Raw genomic sequence first — 6058 nt, 5'->3', positions numbered from 1 at the left:
ACTACACAGTCTATATCTTCCATGTCCTTTTTCACAGTAAATACTGTAAGAAATGGGGAAATGTGTTGTTTTTCAAGCGAGTATTTGAGGGATCTAGGCAAGTATTAGGGAAATGTATCTTTACTTTTAATATGGATTAAAAGTACTAACTTTAATGTATAATTATTAAAGAAATGTTTTAAACAGTAATTTTAGCAAAAAACCTAAGATTGCTGAAACATATAAGCGAGGAACTAAAACATGCATTGTTAAGATGTATGTTGAAGAATGGAATGAACAATGAAAGATGTTACAAAATAGAAGAAGGGAATATCAAGATACAAGTTTAGCCTTATGTCAGCACGTACAAGGGGGAAAATTGCCAACTTGGAAAGAAGGGTGCAATGGGCGTGGAGTATAGATGAGCATGGATGAAATGGTAAGAAAGATTGGGTAATGTAGGGATCGGAAGAGGTGACCTCATGTAGCTCAAAAAGTATAACTGTGTAGCACTTTGAAATCTCTTCACTTCAATTGCTTTCTGCAATTGGGGTCCTTTCTTGCAAGATCGTAGAATAAATTGCTTTGTTTCCAGCTTTGGTGGTCTCATCTAATTTTATTGAGTTTGTTTCTTACAGATTTGGGTGCTCGTCCTGGGATCCCAAGCCCCGGTCGCTCGGCAATTTCGGAAAAATCGGAGAAGGTGCACCCCGCCGATTTCGGCGGTCTCTACTTTCCCCCATTGCTGCGGCGGCTCGGGCTAACGAGATCCGGACTGAGAGACCCTGGAAACAAGACGTGCAGATGCAACGCGGTGGGTTCGGTCGGGTAACTCTTGTGCATAAGACTCGGGTAAGAAAATGGTCTTAAGTATTATCTGGGCAACCCGGGTGGGCAGCGGGTTTTGTTTTGTTGTCAGCCTTTGCCACGAGCGAGGTGCACTAAGGCGTGCAGATGCAATGTGGTGGGTTCGGTCGGGTAACTCTTATGGACTTAAGACCCGCATTTGCGGGCGGCCGGGATTTGCAGCAGTACTTGCTGTTTCACCGTGGTTCTAGGTGCACTGGAATGTGGTGGGTTGGTCAGGTAACTCTTATGCGGCCGGGATTGGCAGCATTACTTGCTATTTCGCCGCGTTGCGATGGGCACTAAGACGTGGTAGTTCGGTCGGGTTACTCTTGTGTACATAAGACCCAGGTGAAGGTAAATTTTGGGTGACGTAGATTGACAACGGTTTTGCTGTCTGGTATTGCCGCGAGACGGGGCGCACATTCGACCAGGTAACTCTTGTGTGCAGACCAAGGTATGAAAATTGACCTTTAAGTATTATCTTGGTGGTCGGTTCCATATGAGAAGTTCGGGGGAATTGGCAACTTAAAAAAAATAGAGAATAAAGGTCTTTAATTGGCTAGATTAATCTAACGAGTAAGGTGTCTAGCTGATTCGATCACCCAGACCACAGAGGGGTTAATTAAAATTATATAAAGAAACGGCCGAGTGTTAAAGTGGAAAATAAGAATAGTGAGTTTAACTGTCGAAGGAGACATGTAGGAAAAATGTTAAGAGATTGGAAGTACAATCCTCAGACGCAAGGAAATGATAAAAAAAATGATAATATGTCAATGTAAAACAGACTTACAGTCAGGAGGAATCAGATTATGCTTCGTGTCAGAAGGGCTAGTAGCTGAAGGGCTACTGAGGGTACACTTCGTAACTAACTTATAGCCAGACATCCAGAAAAATATTCAAAACCTAGAGGAGTCATTGCGGGAAGCTCCAAGTGTCTGTGAGATACAGTGTGTGTTTGTGTGTGTGTGTGTGTGTGTGTGTATGTGTGTGTGTGTGTATGTGTGTGTGTGCGTGTGTGTATGTGTGTGTGTGTGTGTGTATGTGTATGTGTGTATGTGTGTGTGTGTATGTGTGTGTGTGTGTGAGAGAGAGAGAGAGAGAGCGAGAGAGAGAGAGAGAGAAAGAGCTGTACAGCCATTAGAAAGTTTAACCCTTTGTGATTCATTCTGAATGCACATTTGTTTGTTGGTGATTGAATGTTCCCTGGAGCTTGAGATCCGGGACTGTTTTGAATCTGATTTCTATTATGGAAATTTTAACATGATTTATTTTAAGGTTAAGGATTTTGCAAGATTATGAAATAAAATGTTAACTCCTGCTTTTTTTACAGGTCATGACTACCTTACTATTAGTTTCTAACTAATCACTTTTATCCTTACATAAAAGCGATTTATGGAGGATATGGGAGCAGCACGATCATCCCGAAGCTTTAGACCTAAAGGTGTTAAATTAACTAACAAAGATCTCAAGGTTTTTGGAGTAAAAGGCAAAGATTTCTTAAATCAGGATGCAGGACAATAGCTCACAAACTCTAGGATCTTGAAATATGAGACAATCTTAATAGAACAGGATGACCTTGTGTTAGTCACAGAGAGTTGTTTGAAACCAGCTGCATTTCTGTGGCGGAGAGAAGGGGGTGGCCCCTGGCAATCCAGAACATGACTGCCTTGATATTACTGAATATCAGACTAAAGTGTGAATGAACTTAAGAAACGTACCGTTGCATGTGAGAGCTCGGTTGTTTATCGACAGGTCCTCCTGGATGATTGAGGGTAAAAGGCACAATGGATCTGCTGTAGTAGACGGGATAGAGGGAAGTATTATCGAGGCTGGAAGACTGCTTAACGGCTGGTCAGCCAAACCTGTGAACTCTATGCCCTACAAAGAGCTCTTAGAACCTTAGAAAACAAAAAAAGAAACGATATGTACAGACTCCAATTATGCGTTTGGAGTGGTACATACTTTCGAAAAAAAATTGGCAAGAAAGAGGACTGATAAATAGCAGAGGAAAAGAACTAGCTCCTGAGGAATTGATAAAACAAGTGCTGGAATCTCTGTTATGCCCGAGAGAAATAATAGTAATTCATATAAATGGACATCAGAAGGTGAATGACCTGGAGTAAGGGGAAATAGACTGGTCAAAGAGGTAGTTAAAGAAATGACCCTGAATCCACAAGGAGCAGTGATATACTCCCTAATACCTGCAATTTCTGATCTTCAGAGAGCCCCGTTGTTTACTACAAAGGGGGGAAAGGGACTAAAAGATTTAGAGGCTGCAAAGACAGCAGATGGAGCAGCCTTATAGTAGTTAGTACTCCCCCCGCCCCCCCCACATTAAGTCAGAACTGTGTTAAACCAAAAGGCAGGAAGATGGTTGACGAGGCCATCCTGATGGAAAAAGATGACCTGGTGTTACTAACAGACACCTGTCTAAACCCAGCTACCTTCTTATGGAAGGGAGAACCCCGAGACAAACTAGACTTAGAACATGACTGTTTAGATATCATAGAGTATCAAACCAAAATTAGACAGGACCTGAGAGATCTACCTTTACATGATGGGGATAGATTGTTTATAGATGGATCATCGAGAGTAGTGGAAGGAAAAAGACACAATGGATATGCAGTCGTGGACGGTAACAAAAACTAAATAGTGGAGGCAGACTGGCTGCCTAACACATGGTCAGCTCAGACCTGTGAATTGTAGGCATTAAATCAAGCTTTAAAACACTTAGAGAATCGGGATGGGACAATTTACACTGATTCTAAGTATGTATAAAATAATAAGGGAAGGGCTCAAAGGAGGAAGGAACCCAGGGGTGAGACCCTTCCAATGTATACAGGTGGATTACACCGAACTACCCCCAGTGGGAAAACAGAAGTACCTGTTGGTCCTAGTAGACCACGAAACCGGGTGGGTGGCAGTTTTCCCAATATCATTAGCCACCTCAAAAGGAGTGGTAAAAACCCTCCTTGAACATATCATCCCATGATATGGAATAGTGGAAAGTATTGATTCAGACTAATTAGCCATTTTACTTCCAAAGATCTTACAAGGATTAATAGCAGGATTAGAGATCTCTCGGGAATTCCACACCCCTTGGCACCCACCCTCCTCTGGGCAGGTGGAACGAATGAATCAAATCTTAAAGAAGCAATTATCTAAGCTAGTCCTAGCGACTTGATTACCATGGACAAAATGTTTACCTATCGCATTGCGATGCATTAGGACTGTTCCTAGACATGATATAGGCCTCTATCCTTATAAGATGATGTTTGGATTACCCTTCTTGGGTGAAAGAGCGGAGTTACCAACTGTAGAGTTCAATGATAAGTTTTTAAAGAACTACATTGTGGCGCTCAGCTAGTCTTTGTCTGGCTTTAGGAAGAAGGACCTGTTGATCCAGATACCTCCACTTGAGTTCGATTGGGTCCTCATCAAGACCTGGAAAGATACCAAACTCCACCCAAGCTGGGAGGGACCAATCCTAACCCTCCTGACTACTGAGACAGCTATCCGGACTGCTGAGAAAGGGTGGAGTCATCACACTCGCGTGAAAGGTCCTGTGAATGCCCCATTGGCGGAGTGGCACGCTCATCGTACAGACAACCCTCTGAAAATTAAGCTGAGAAAGAGGGAATTAACTAAGATAAAAGTCTCTTTTAATGTTTGATGATATATATTGTATTGATTGTAAGGGTTGTGTCGACTCACCTCTCCCTGGCGCCTAAAAAGATTAAGAGAGGGCGATAGGCAGGGTTCAAAGATGAATAGGTACTGGTATAGTATTATAATGTTAGTAGTACTAACAGTTCAAGGAAACGGGAAAATTCACTTTATTACACTATGCCAAAATTATGCCAAACAAGAGAGACTTGCCAACTGTTGGGTCTGTGCAGGAATTCCACATCATGGCGAATCTGGAATCCCCACCTCGGTAATCCCGCTCACTAAAGAGGAAGTATATGATGTACAACAATTTGACTCGGGCTCAAAGATTACAAAGTGGGAATTTGAAAGGAGTACCTATAAGTTTGCGGGGTGGTTCCCAAGACCAGCCCGAAAACTCAAGGTGATATCAATAGCCTCAGAATTTCCCCACTAAAAGGAGCAGTGAATAAGCATTGCCTCAAAACAAGAAAGGCTGGAGTGGTTGCTGTTACCTTGCTTATATTGTCCCTCACCTCCGAATAGAAAAACATGAGTCCATCCCGAGGAAATAGGGGGGATACGACGTAACACCCGAGAGGTCCCTGAAGGAGACTGGTCTACTGTGGACACTACTCCCAAGCTACGGCACTATAAGGGCAGGAGTGGAAATACAGAAACTGGCGGCTGCCCTTGAAAATTTAATTAATGATACTGCTGGCGCAATGGGAGAAACTCAATCCCAGATATCAGCCATAACCACCGAAATGATAGCAACAAGACTAACAGCTTTACAGAATCGAATGGCTTTAGACGACCTCTTGGCCGAAAAAGGGGGAAACCTGTGCGCTGATTGGTAAGGAATGCTGCACCTTCATCCCAGACACCTCTTCCATAGTGGAATATAAGGCAGAAATAGTAAAGGAAAAGATAAGCAATATCAGAGAAATTGAGGATGAACTCCGAACAGATGAATGATGGGGATGGAGTGATTGGAGACTGACCGGTTGGGGAAAATGGTTTGCTAATTTAGGCATACATGTATTACTAATAATTGTAGGTTTACTAATAGGATTCAATGTGTTAAAATAGATAATGACTAGGCTGGTAATGTCTTTGGGAGGACAACAATCAATGATGATTATGAATATAACTCAAGTGCAAGAAAGAGAGTGTGGTAGGCTACTCCAAGAGTTTGAGAAAAGGCAGACTTGGGAGGATAGAAATGACAAAATTGTGAACCTCGGCACCATAGGGTGAAAAGAGGGCAGAAAATAAAAAGTTGAAAAACCACAATTGTTTAAAAAAACGAAATGGGGGAATTGTAAGAAATGGGGAAATGTGTTGTTTTACAAGGGAGTATTTGAGGGATCTAGGCAAGTATTAGGGAAATGTATCTTTACTTTTAATGCGGATTAAAAGTACTAACTTTAATGTAGAATTATTTAAAAAAATGTTTAAAACAGTAATTTCAGCAAAAAAAACTAAGATTACTGAAACATATAAGCGAGGAACTAAAACATACATTGTTAAGATGCATGTTCAAGAATGGAATGTACCTATGAACAATGAAAGATGTTAC

This window comes from Chiloscyllium plagiosum, unplaced genomic scaffold (genome assembly GCF_037043375.1).
Source record: "Chiloscyllium plagiosum isolate Xiang-an unplaced genomic scaffold, Cpla_swu_hap1 HiC_scaffold_35, whole genome shotgun sequence".
Lineage (NCBI taxonomy): Eukaryota > Metazoa > Chordata > Chondrichthyes > Orectolobiformes > Hemiscylliidae > Chiloscyllium > Chiloscyllium plagiosum.
This window is presented reverse-complemented; position numbering follows the sequence as displayed.